At 42.4% G+C, this 14,000-nt stretch overlaps 1 non-coding gene across 1 annotated transcript; it reads right to left on the bottom strand.

Moving 5' to 3' along the window:
* Window positions 1-368: 368 nt before the first annotated feature.
* LOC127683911 (small nucleolar RNA SNORA17) lies at window positions 369-499 on the bottom strand. The gene has a single exon (XR_007977692.1). It is a non-coding gene; the product is annotated as a small nucleolar RNA SNORA17 (small nucleolar RNA).
* Window positions 500-14,000: the final 13,501 nt, after the last annotated feature.

Here is a 14,000-nt window from a genome sequence, read left to right as displayed (position 1 = left end):
AGGCAGAGAAAGGCAGAGAGAGTAGAGAGTAGAGAAGTGGAGGCCGGCCATGACCACGTGGAGAGAGGCGGAAGGGGAGGAGAGCCCAAGAGGGACAAGAGAGATAAGAGGTGAAAAGAGGCAAAAGGAAATAAGAGGTAAGAGTAAGAGTGGCAAGAGGCAAGAGATAAGAGGGAGAGGAGGGGCCCAGCACCCTCTTTTATAGGCCAGGCATACCTTGCTGTTGCCAGGGAGCAACTGTGGGGAGGGACATACCTGGCTGTTGCTAGGTAATTGTGAGGTGGAGCTTAGACAGAATCCTAACAGTATGCCTACCCAGGTTCGTGTGGCCCCAGCCGGTAGTGGTCTCAGGCTCCCTTGGTTCAGGGAATGTTAGAGTGTCAATCATTCAGAGTTGTTCACAGGTCCGAAGACTGAGCATACACATGGCCTCTCTCCTCTGCCTCCTATGACACACATGTGACACAGCAGCCACATCTGCAGTGCTTCTAGGGGCAGGGTCTCCTGTAGCTTGTTAAGCTTTTAACACACACACACACACACACACACACACACACACACACACACACACGTATATATACACACACATATGTGTGTGTGTGTGTGTATTTAAGTCAGAAAACACCTATCAGGAGTCAGTTTTCTTCTTCCACTATGGAGATGGGGAATTGGACTTGGTATTCAGGTTTGATGTCATCTTGCCCATCATTGTTTTAAACACTAGATAAAATCTAATTGGCTTTCGTCTCTCCTAAGCTCTCTAATTAAATTTTGTAATTCCTTGACTAATTTTCCCTTAGTAAGTGGGGAGTGAATATGGAAAAGATAACTTATTTAAAGATTTGCCACATGAAGGCTAGCAAATTTCTTGCATAAATCTCCTCCCATGTATTTTGACAGTTTATATTTTTGCTCTGAAAGCATGACTTGGGAGTATTATTATTTTTTCTTTATTTCTGCTTTTAAAGGCACATGTGAATAAACACAAGAAGGCACTAAAAGCTTTCTCTTCTGAGAGCAACAGTTTCGTTAAACCACCATTATAATAGCCTTTACTGACCCCTTTCTTTGAGGTGTGTGAATTCTAACTCACTAATTTAAGTTCCCTGAGGAACTGTCTGAGGCCTATTATCTTGATCCCATCTTTGGCCTGATGAGTAGAAAGATGTTGTAAACATTCCCTCTCTTTTCACACAGACTCCATTAAAGATCTGGCACAGATGGCTCTGTCTGTCGAGCATTTGAATGAGGCTGTAACAGCTACCACCATTGCCATTTTTCATAGTCATGTAGATGGAGTGGAAAGCAATATTGGCCACCAAGTGCATAATTCATTCATTCTTGTACCTGAAGAGCCAGTCATTTAAAAACTGTTTATTACCATAAATAATGTGTCGCTTGGAGTCACAAGACATAAATCAGAAGAAATCTGTTTCTAACGATGCTGTGGGCTGTTGTGAAGAGCTGCACAGGTGTGGTGGTTTGAATCAAAATGGCCTTCAGGAAGAAGAAAGACCAAAGTGTGGGCGCTTCAGTCCTTCTTAGAAAGAGGAACAAAATACTCAGGGGAGAAAATACAATGTGAGAAAAGAGACAATGTGTGGAACAGAAACTGAAGGAAAGGCCATCTAAAGACTGACCCTCCTGGGGATCCATCCCATATACAGTCACCAAACACAGACACTATTGTGGATTCCAAGAAGTGCATGCTGACAGGAGTCTTATATAGATGTCTCCTGAGAGGCTTTGCCAGAGCCTGACGAATACAGAGGCAGATGCTTGCAGCCAATCATTGGAGTGAGCATGAGGTCTCCAGTGGGGTCCCCAATGGAGGAGTTAGAGAAAGAGCTGAAGGGGCTGAAGGGGTTTGCAACCCCATAGGAAGAACAGTAATATCAGCTAACCAGACCCCCCCCCCCCCCCCGAGCTCCCAGGGACTAAAACACCAATATAGGAGTACACATGGAGGGACCTATGGCTCCAGCCACATATATAGCAGAGGATGGCCTCGTTGGGCATCAATGGGAGGAGAGGTCCTTGGTCCTGTGAAGGCTTGATACCACAGTTTAGGGGAATTCAAGGGTGGGTAGGCAGGAGTGGGTGGGTGGGGGAACAACCTAATGGAAGTAGGAGGAGGGAAGGAACGGGGAAAGGGAATGTAAATGTATTTGAAATGTAAATAAAGAAAATATCCAATTAAAAAATGGCACTCATAGGCTCATAGGAAATGGCACTATTAGGAGGTGTGGCCTTTACTTCTGAACACAGAGGTGAGATCTCCACTTTCTCTCCATTATCTCTCTGGAGGGGAACAGCTAGGAGCACACAGGGAATATGATCAATGGAACAGCTGGGACAGGAGTCTTCTAGTCCACCAGAAGAACCAGGCAACTCCACAACCTTCTGTGCACAGACACTGCCAGAAGAGATTTGGTCTCCTAGGAGTACAGACACAGGCTTACAGGCCCACAGGAGGGACAAGCTTCAGCCAGAGACAGCAAGACCAACTAGCACTAGAGATAACCAGATAGCAAAAGGTAAGCACAAGAACACTACCAATAGAAACCAAGGCTACATGGCAACATCAGAACCCAGTTCTCCCAGCACAGCAAGTCTCAGATACCCCAACATACCGGAAAAGCAAGAGTTGGATTTAAAAATCATATCTCATTATGCTGATAGAGGACTTCAAGAAGGACATAAATAACTCTCTTAAAGAAATACAGGAAAACATGGGTCAACATGTAAAAGCCCTTAAGGAGGAAACACAAAAATCCCTTAAAAATTACAGGAAAACACAAACAGACAAGTGAAGGAACTGAACAAAACCATCCAGGATCTAAAAATGGAAGTAGAAACAACAGAAAAAATTACAAAGGGAGACAACTCTGGAGATAGAAAACCTAGGAAAGAAATCAGGAGTCATAGTTGCAAGTATCAATAACAGAATACAAGAGATAGAAGAAAGAATCTCAGGTGCTGAAGATACCATAGAAAACATTGACTCAACAGTCTAAGAAAATGCAAAATGCAAAAAGCTTGTAATCCAAAACATCCAGGAAATCCAGGACACAATGAAATGACAAAGCCTAGGGATTATAGGTATAGAAGAGAACGAAGACTCACAACTTAAAGAGCCAGTAAATATCTTCAACAAAATTATAGAAGAAAACTTCCCTAACCTAAAGAAAGAGATGCCGTGAACATACAAGAAGCCTACAGATCTCCAAACAGACTAGGCCAGAATAGAAATCCCTCCTGGCAAATAATCCAAACATCAAATACACTAAACAAAAAGAGAATATTAAAAGCAGTGAGGGGAAAAAGGTCAAGCAACAGATAAAGGCAGACCTATCAGAATTACACCAGACTTCTCACCAGAGAACATGAAAGCTAGAAGATCCTGGACAGATGTCATACAAATCCTAAGAGAACACAAATGCCAGCCCAGACTACTATACCCAGCAAAACTCCTAATTACCATAGATGGAGAAACCAGGATATTTCATGATAAAACTAAATTTACAGAATATCTTTCCACAAATCCAGCCCTACAAAGGATAACAGATGGACAATGCCAACACAAGGAGGGAAACTACACCCTAGAAAAAGTAAGAAAGTAATTTTCTTTCAACAAACCAAAAAGAAGATACCAACACAAACATAAAAATAACATCAAAAATCAACAATCACTATTCCTTAATAACACTTAATATCAATGGACTCAACTCTCCAATAAAAAGACATAGACTCCATTGTGTATATATACCACATTTTTTTGCATCCATTTTTCTGTTGAGGGATACCTGGGTTCTTTCCAGCTTCTGGCTATTATAAATAGGGCTGCTATGAACATAGTGGAGCATGTATCCTTATCAGCCATTAGAAACAATGAATTCATGAAATTCTTAGACAAATGGATGGAGTTGGAGAACATCATACTAAGTGAGGTAACCCAGTTTCAAAAGATCAATCATGATATGCACTCACTAATAAGTGGATATTAGCCTAGAAAATTGGAATACCCAAAACATAATCTACACATCAAATGAGGTACAAGAAGAATGGAGGAGTGGCCCTTGATTCTGGAAAGACTCAGTGTAGCAGTATAGGGCAAAACCAGAACATGGAAATGGGAAGGGGTGGATGGGAGAAAAGGGGGAAGGAAGGGGGCTTATGTGACTTTCGGGGCGTGGGGGGCCTGAAAAGGGGAAATCATTTGTAATGTAAATAAAAAATATCGAATAAAAACAATTAAAAAAAGACATAGACAAACAGACTGGATACATGAATAGGACCCAGCATTTTGTTGCATACAGGAAACTCACCTCAGTGTCAAAGACAAACACTACCTCAGAGTAAAAGGCTGGAAAACAATTTTCCAAGCAAAGGGTCCCTGGAAACAAGCTGGAATAGCCATTCTAATATCAGATAAAATTGACTTCCAACCTAAAGTCATCAAAAAAGACATGGAAGGACACTTCATACTCATCAAAGGAAAAATCCACCAAGAAGAACTCTCAATTCCTAACATCTATGCTCCAAATGCAAGGGCACCCACATTTGTAAATGAAACTTTACTAAAGCTCAAAGCACACATTGCACCTCAGGCAATAATTGTGGATGACTTCAACACCCACTCTCTTCAACAGACAGATCAGGGAAACACAAACTAAACAGATACACAGTGAAACTAACAGAAGTTATGGGCCAAATGGATTTAACAGATATCTATAGAACATTTCATCCTAAATCAAAAGAACATACCTCCTTCTCAGCACCTCATGGTACCTTCTCCAAAATTGACCATATAATTGGTCATAAAACAGACCTCAACAGGTATGAGAAGATTGAAATAATCCCATGCCTCCTATCAGATTAAGGCTGGTCTTCAATAGCAACAAAAACAGCAGAAAACCCACATACACATGGAAGCTGAACAATGCTCTACTCAATGACACCTTGGTCAAGGAAGAAATCGAAGACTTTTTAGAATTTAATGAAAATGAAGGCACAACATACCCAAACTTATGGGACACAATGAAAGCAGTGCTAAGAGGAAAACTCACAGCTCTGAGTGCCTGCAAAAAGAAACTGGAGAGAGCATACACTAGTAGCTTAACAGCACACCTGAATGCTCTTGAAGAGAAAGAAGCTAATTCACCCAAGAGGAGTAGAAGGCAGGAAATCATCAAACTCAGGCTGAAATCAACCAAGTAGAAACAAAAAGAACTATACAAAGAATCAACAAAAGCAGGACCTGGTTCTTTGAGAAAACCAAGTAGCTATATAAACTCTTAGCCAGACTAACCAGAGGGCACAGAGACAGTATGCAAATTAACAAAATCAGAAATGAAAAGGGAGATATAGCAACAAAAACTGAGGAAATTCAAGAAATCATTGGATCCTGCTACAAAAGCCTATACTCAACATAACTGGAAAATATGGATGAAATGGACAATTTCCTAGATAGATACCAAATACCAAAGTTAAATCAGGATCAGATAGACTATCTAAATAGTCCCATAACCCCTAAAGAAATAGAAGCAGTCTTTGAAAGTCTCACAACCCCCAAAAAGCACAGGACCAGATGGTTTTAGTGCAGAATTATTTCAGAACATCAAAGAAGATCTAACACCAACACTCTTCAAACTATTCTATAAAATAGAAACAGAAGGAACCCAACCCAACTCATTCTATGAAGCCACAATTTCACTGATACCAAAACCACACAAAAATCCAACAAAGAAAGAGAACTTCAGACCAATTTTCCTTATGAATATCGATACAAAAATACTCAATAAAATTCTTGCCAACTGAATCCAAGAACACATCAAAACGATCATTCACTATGATCAAGTAGGCTTCAACCCAGGGATGCAAGGATGTTTCAATATATGCAAATTCATCAATGTAATCCACTCCATAAACAAACTCAAAGAAAAAAAACCACATTGTCCTTTCATTAGATGTTGAAAAAGCATTTGACAAAATTCAGCATCCTTTCATGTTAAAAGCCTTGGAAAGATCAGGAATTCAAGGACCATACCTATACATAATAAAAACAATATACAACAAACCAGTGTCCAACATCAAACTAAATGAAAAGAAGCTTAAAGATATCCCACTAAAATCAGGGACTAGACAAGGCTGCCCTCTCTCTCCATATCTACTCAATATAGTACTTGAAGTTCTAGCTAGACAACAGAAGGAGGTCAAAGGGATACAAACCGGAAAGGGAGAAGTCACACTATCACTATTTCCAGATGATATGGTAATATACTTAAGCAACCTCAAACTCCACCAGAGAACTCCTACAGCTGATAACTTCAGGAAAGTGGCTGGATATAAAATCAACTCAAACAAATCAGTAGCCTTTCTATAATCAAAGGATAAGCAGGCTGAGAAAGAAATTAGGTAATGACACCCTTCACAATAGTCACAAACAATATAAAGTATCTTGGTGTGACTCTAATCAAACAAGTGAAAGATCTGTATGACAAGAACTTCAAGCTTCTGAAGAAATAAATCAAAGAAGACCTCAAAAGATGGAAAGATCTCCCATGCTTGTGGATTGGCAGGATTAATATAGTAAAAATGGCCATCTTGCCAAAAGCAATCTACAGATTCAATGTAACTCCCATGAAAATTCCAACTCAATTTTTCATAGAGTTAGAAAGAACAATTCTCAAATTCATCTGGAATGACCAAAAAACCCCAGGATAGCTAAAACTATTCTCAACAATAAAAGAACTTCTGGGGGAAATCAGTATCCTGGACCTCAAACTGTACTACAGAGTGATAAAAACTGCATGCTATTGGTACAGTGACAGGCAGGTAGATCAATGGAATAGAATTGAAGACCCAGAAATGAACCCACACACCTACGGTCACTTGATCTTTGACAAAGGAGCTAAAACCATCCAGTGGAAAAAAGATAGCCTTTTAAACAAATGGTGCTGGTTCAACTGGTGTTAGCATGCAGAAGAATGCAAATGGATCCATTCTTATCTCCTTGTCCACAGCTCAAGTCCAAGTGGATCAAGGACCTCCACATAAAACCAAATACACTGAAACTGATAGAAAAGAAATTGGGGGAAAGCCACAAGCACAGGGCAAAATTTCCTGAACAGAACACTAATAGCTTATGCTCAAAGATCAAGAATTGACAAATGGGACTTCATAAGATTACAAAGTTTCTGTAAGGCAAAGGACATTGTCAGTAGGATAAAACGGCAACCAATAAGCTGGAAAAAGATCTTTACCTACATCCGACAGAGGGCTAATATCAAATATATACAAAGAACTCAAGAAGTTAGATTCCAGAGAACCAAATAACCCTATTAAAAATGGGGTACAGACCTAGACAAAGAGTTTTCACCTGAGGAATATCAAATGACTGAGTACCTAAAGAAATGTTCAACATCCTTAGTCATCAGGGAAATGCAAATCAAAACAACCCTGAGATTCTTCTTCACACCAGTCAGAATGGCTAAGATCCAAAACTCAGATGACAGCAGGTGCTGGGAAGGATGTGGAAAAAGTGGAACACTACTCCACTGCTGGTGGGGTTGCAAGCTGGTGCAACCACTCTGGAAATCAGTTTGGTGGTTTCTCAGAAAATTGGGCATACTACCAGAGGACTCTGCTATACAACTCCTGGGAATATACCCAGAGGATTCTCCAGCATGTAATAATGACATATGTCCACTATGTTCATAGCAGCCTTATTTATAGTAGCCAGAAGCTGGAAAGAACCTAGATGTTCCTCAACAGAGGAATGAATATAGAAAATGTGGTATATTTATACAATGGAATACTCAGCAATTAAAAACAATGAATTCATGAAATTCTTAAGCAAATGGATGGAACTGGAAAATATCATCCTGAGTGAGCTAACCCAATCACAAAAGAACACACATGGTATGTACTCACTGATAAGTGGATATTAGTCCAGAAATTTGGAATACTCAAGACACAATTCACAGACCAAATGAAGCTCAAGAAGGAAGACCAAAGGGTGGTCCTTCTTAGAGGGGGGAACAAAATACCCACAGGAGGAGATACAGAGACAAAGTATGGAGCAGAGACTGAGGGAAAGACCATCCAGAGACTGCCCCTCTTAGGGATCCATCCCATATACATTTACAAAACCCAGGCACTATTGTGGATGCCAAGAAGTGCTTGCTGACAGGAGTCTGATATAGTTGTCACCTGGGAGGCTCTGCTAGTTCATGACAAATACAGAGGGGGAAACTCTCAGCCAGCCATTGAACTGAGCACAGGGTCCCCAATGGAGGAGCTAGAGAAAGGACCCAAGGAGCTGAGGGGTTTGAAGTCCTATAGGAGGAACAATTTGAACCACCTAGTATCCCCAGATCTCCCAGGGACTAAACCACCAACCAAAGAGTGCATATGGAGGGACCCATGGCTCCAGATGCATTTGTAGCAGAGGATGGCCTTGCTGGACATGAAAGGGAGGAGAGGCCCTTGGTCCTGAAAGGCTTGATGCCCCAGTCTAGGGGAATGCCAGGACAGGGAAACGGGTGTGGGTGTGTTGGTGAGCAAGTGTGGGGGATGGGTTATGGAACTTTTTGGGGGTAAGGAGCTATCTCGGAAACGGGATGACATTTGAAGTGTAAATAAAGAATATATCTAGTAAAAGAAAAAGGAGGTGTGGCCTTTTTGGAGTAGGTGTGACCTTGTCTCAGGAAATGTGTCAGTGAGTGGGCTTTGAGATTTCAGTAGCTCGAGACAAGTATTTTCTCTTTTCCTGTTGCCTGTTGATTCAGATGCAGAACTCTCAGCTCCTTCTCCAACACTGAGTTCAATTGCATGCCACCATGTTTCCTGCCATGATGACAACAGAGTAAACCTCTGACTTGTAAGCCAGTCCCAATTACATTTTTTTAAATAAGAGTTTCTGTGGTCATGATGTCTCTACACAGCCATGAAACCTTAACTAGGACTGAAGTTGGTACCAGGAACTGGGGTTGCTGTCGTAGGCTCAACCAAGCTTTTGTTTGGAGGGTTGTGGACTTTTGAACTTTGGATGAGAAAATCAATGGAATGCTTGCTTTATTGCCATGGGCTTAATGGGCCATAATAGTAGCAGTGTGGAAGATACTGAGGTGATTTGAATTGTGGGGGCCTGGGTCAAGGGGTTTCAGAGGAGAGAATTAGTTTGTGGCCTAGAGACTGTTCTTTTGATATTTTGGTAAAGAATGTGGCTGCTTTTTGTCCTTGACAAAAAACAAATCTGCCAGAGTTTAATCTGAAGAGTGATGGCTTAACAGCTATGGCACAGGGATTTGGAAACAGCCTACTACTGACCGTGTGGCATGGTTATTATGGCCAGTCTTATGCAGGTCTATAATGAAAGGAGCAAGATGAGCAAAGAAAAATACAAAATATGCAGCTGATGGAGAAAAGGGGGCACCAGAAAGTGTAAACAGATTAAAGAAAAGCCTGATGCTAAGTGGAGTAAAGGGAGTGGTGACCTCAGAGCGAGACCCCACACAATTAAGCTTCCAACTTGTGAAAAGGAATTAAAGAAAAAATGAAAAAGCATTAAAGAAAACCTTAGGTCTGAGAGTTATGATGTACACTTGAAAATTTTTTTTCACAAAATAATATTTTTGTTGATTCTTTGGGCATATGACACCATATGCCCTATGACATCATATGTCCTATGACATCATATGTCCTATGACATCATATGCCCTATGAAATCATCTACCCCATCACACCCACTTCCAGTTCTTTCGTGTCCCCCCTCCCTCTGGCCTTTGAGACTCCACAAAAAGTCCAATTTGTGTTGTCCGGATACTCACTGGAGCATGGAAAACCTCCCAGCAGCCAGGTCCCTAAAGAAGAGTGAGTCCGTCCCCACCTGCATCCCCAGCAAAAGTCATCCGTTATGGAGTCATGCCTCAGCATCCTTATCACATTTTTTAAGGAGTCATCTTTGATGACTTCCTTTTTAAGCTCTTACTTTTTAGGGGTTGGGGTTGGGGCAGCTGTTGTCACAGAAGCCTGCCATGACACCTCTTTCTCAGCTGTGTGCCTGCAGTTATCGCTGCCAAAGTAGCCTTCTTGCTCTTTCCAGTCAGCAGGAGCATGAGCGATGGGCTTCAACATGTGTGTGGCCACAACACAGAGCATAAACGTGACCCCCAGCCGCAGTAGGGCCATGGACCCCAACGAGGCCCTTGGAGGAACCCAAATCACAGATATCAACATGGCTTCAGGGCCGCAGGTGACAGCACAGGCCACTCACAACAATACTCCTCACACGCACAACAGCGTGACCCATCGACATTAACATGGTATCAGGCTAGAGCACGGACCTTGGACATCTACCTGGCCTTCAGCGGTAACACAGACCAGGGACACCAACACTGATCTCAGCAGCAGTAGGACCTCATCGGACCCAGTCATGGTCCTGGCAGCAGCATGAACTTGGACATCGGAATGGCCTTGGTTGGTAGTGCATGCCACTCACACCAACGTGGCCCCCAGAGGCAGTGCAGACCACAGACATCCACGTGGCCCTCCATGGCAACACAGGTCACGGGCATCAACACAGACTCTGGCTGCAGTAGGACTTTGGACCCAGACATGGCCCTTGGTGACAGCACATACCCAGACATCATCAGGGCCTCACGTCAATATGGCTCCCTGTGACAGCCTGGCCCACGGACATCGACATGGGTTCAGGCTGTGGCAGACTATGGGCATCCATATGGTGTTAAGTGGTAGTATGGACCGTAGTATCAACCAGTGTCTCGGCTGCACCAGGACCACTGGCCCATGTGCACCCTCACTGTCATCATATACCACTGGCTTTAAAGTCAGTGGTCTTTTAAGGAAGTCCAGTCCAGGAAGGGAAAGATCCCTCATCAAGCCTCTGTCGTTGCCCAGAGCCAGGGAGATCCTGTGGCTGGGAGGAGTTCTAGGGGGCTGATTCTGCATCTTTGCAAGCTCCAGGGTGTTACACAGCATCCTGTTGACCCTTACAGTCGATGACTTGTTCCACTGTTGACTTCAGCCCTCTCACACCTCTCACTGCTGTCATGTCTCCTGTTCCTCCTCTTTCCACAGTCCACATACCACCCTATTCTTCCATCTTTCCTATATCTCCATCACACATTATCAGCTCATTGCAGTGGTAATTCTAGCTCTGGGAAGATGGAGACAGGTGGATCTCTGAGTTTGAGGCCAGCTTGGTCTACAGACCAGGTTTCAGAACAGCCAGATCTAAGACAGTAAAGGAGACCCTCAAAAATAGAAAACTGGTGATGTGTTTGAACAAGGGGGACATGTCCCAGTCCCAGCAAGCAGCATAACTTGGTCGCTTTGGCCATGTGGTTCTGGCTTTAATGTCAAGGCTGCAAGAGAGGGGTATGGAATCTCTCTCCTTGTCTAAGGAAAGCTGCCAAAGCCTATGTGGCAGGGGTGTCCCTGCATGGAGGCCTAGAGAGCCCATTTGTGAAGCCATGGAGGGGAAGCCTGGGTTGCCTTGGAGACCACAAGATATTAGAGATGCCAGAGCCATGGGATACCTGCTGAGGAGAGCTGCTCACAGGGAGCAAAGCCATCGAGAGAGTAGGGTGCTGGAGTCAACAAAGCTGAAAGGAACTGGAGATCTGAAGAGTGCTTTGACATCAGACATGGAGAAGGAGGGTTTGGAGTTTCCCCACTGGCTTTCAGTCTTGCTTTGGTCCAGTCTTTCCTCACCATGCTCCCTTTCCTCCCTTTTGGAATGCTAATGTATATTCTGTGCCATTGTGTGTTGAAACAATGTGATCTGCTTTTTGATTTTTTCTATATTCTTTGTTTACATTCCAAATGTTTTTCCGTTTCCCGGTTCCCCCCTCCCCATAAGCCCGATAAGCCCTCGTCCCTCTGCCCGTTCTCCAATCAACCTCCTCCTTCTTCTCTATACCGGTACTCTCCTACAATGCTGGACCAAGCCTTTCCAGGACTAGGGACCTCTCCTTCCTTCTTCTTGGGAATCATTTGATATGCAAATTGTGTCTTGGGTATTCAGAGCTTCTGGGCTAATATCCACTTACCAGTGACTGCATTCCATGTGTGTTCTTTTGTGATTGGGTTTCCTCACTTTGGATGATATTTTCCAGTTCCAACCATTTGCCTAAGAACTTCATGAATTCATTGTTTTTAATTGCTGAGTAGTACTCCATTGTGTATATATACCATATTTTGTGTATCCATTCCTCCATTGAGGGACATTTGGGTTCTTTCCAGCATCTGGTTATTACAAATAAGGCTGTTATAAACATAGTGGAGCATGTGTCCTTATTGCATGCTGGGGAATCCTCTGGGTATATGCCCAGGAGTGGTATAGCAGGGTCCTCCGGAAGTGTCATGCCCAGTTTTCTGAAGAACAGTCAGACTGATTTCCAGAGTGGTTGTACCAACTTGCATTCTCACCAGCAGGAGAGGAGTGTTCCTCTTTCCCCACATCCTCACCAACACCTGCTGTCTCATGAGTTTTTAATCTTACCATTCTGACTGGAATGAGGTGAAATCTCAGGATTGTTTTGATTTGCATTTCCCTAATCACTAATGATGCTGAACAATTCTTTTTTTTTTTTTTTTTTTTTTTTTTTTTGGATTTTTTTTTTTCAAGACAGGGTTTCTCTGTATAGCCCTGGCTGTCCTGGAACTCACTTTGTAGACCAGGTTGGCCTTGAACTCAGAAATCTGCCTGCCTCTGCCTCCCAAAGTGCTGGGATTACAGGCATGCACCACCACTGCCCAGTGATGCTGAACAATTTTTAAGGGACTTCTCAGCCATTCAAAGTTCTTCAGGTGAAAATTCTTTGTTTAGCACTGTACCCCATTTTTTAATAGGGTTATTTGGCTCTCTGGAGTCTAACTTCTTGAGTTCTTTGTATATATTGAATATTAGCCCTCTGTCGGATGTAGGGTTGGTGAAGATCTTTTCCCAATTTGTCGGTTGCCGTTTTATCCTTTTGACAGTGTCCTTTGCCTTACAGAAACTTTGAAATCTTATGAGGTCCCATTTGTCAATTCTTGATCTTAGAGCATAAGCTATTGGTGTTTTGTTCAGGAAATTTACCCCTGTGCCCATGTCCCCAAGGGTCTTCCCCAGTTTTTTTTCTGTTAGTTTCAGTGAGTCTGGTTTTATGTGGAGGTTCTTGATCCACTTGGACTTGAGGTTAGTGCAAGGAGATAAGAATGCATCAATTTGCATTCTTCTGCATGCTGACCTCCAGTTGAACCAGCACCATTTTTTGAAAAGGCTATCTTTTTTCCACTGGATGGTTTTAGCTCCTTTGTCAAAGATCAAGTGACCATAGATGTGTGGGTTCATTTCTGGGTCTTCAATCTTATTCCATTGATCTATCTGCCTGTCACTGTACTAATACTATGCAGTTTTTAACACTATTGCTCTGTAGTACTGCTTGAGGTCTGGGATGCTGATTCCCCCTGAAGTTCTTTTGCTGCTGAGAATAGTTTTATCTATCCTGGGGTTTTTGTTATTTCAAATGAATTTGAGAATTTCTCTAAGTCTATAAAGAACTGAGTTGGGATTTTGATGGGGATTGCATCGAATCTACATATTGTTTTAGGCAAGATGGCCATTTTTACTATATTAATCCTGCCAATTCACGAGCATGGAAGAGTTTTCCATTTTATGAGGTCTTCTTGATTCCCTTCTTCAGAGACCTGAAGTTCTTGTCATACAGATCTTTCATTTGCTTGGTTAGAGTCACACCAAGATACATTGTTTCTGGTTATTATGAAGGGTGTCATTTCCCTAACTTCTTTCTCAGACTGTTTATCCTTTGAGTATAGGAGGGCTACTGATTTGCTTGAGTTGATTTTATAACCTGCCACTTTGCTGAAGTTGTTTATCAGCTGTAGGAGTTCTCTGGTGGAGTTTTTTGAGTCGCATAAGTATACTATCATATCATCTGCAAGTAGTGATAGTTTGGCTTCTTCCTTTC

The sequence above is a fragment of the Apodemus sylvaticus genome, chromosome 4, assembly GCF_947179515.1.
Source record: "Apodemus sylvaticus chromosome 4, mApoSyl1.1, whole genome shotgun sequence".
Lineage (NCBI taxonomy): Eukaryota > Metazoa > Chordata > Mammalia > Rodentia > Muridae > Apodemus > Apodemus sylvaticus.
Note: the sequence above shows the minus strand (reverse complement) of the source record. Positions and strands in the feature narration are given on the sequence as shown.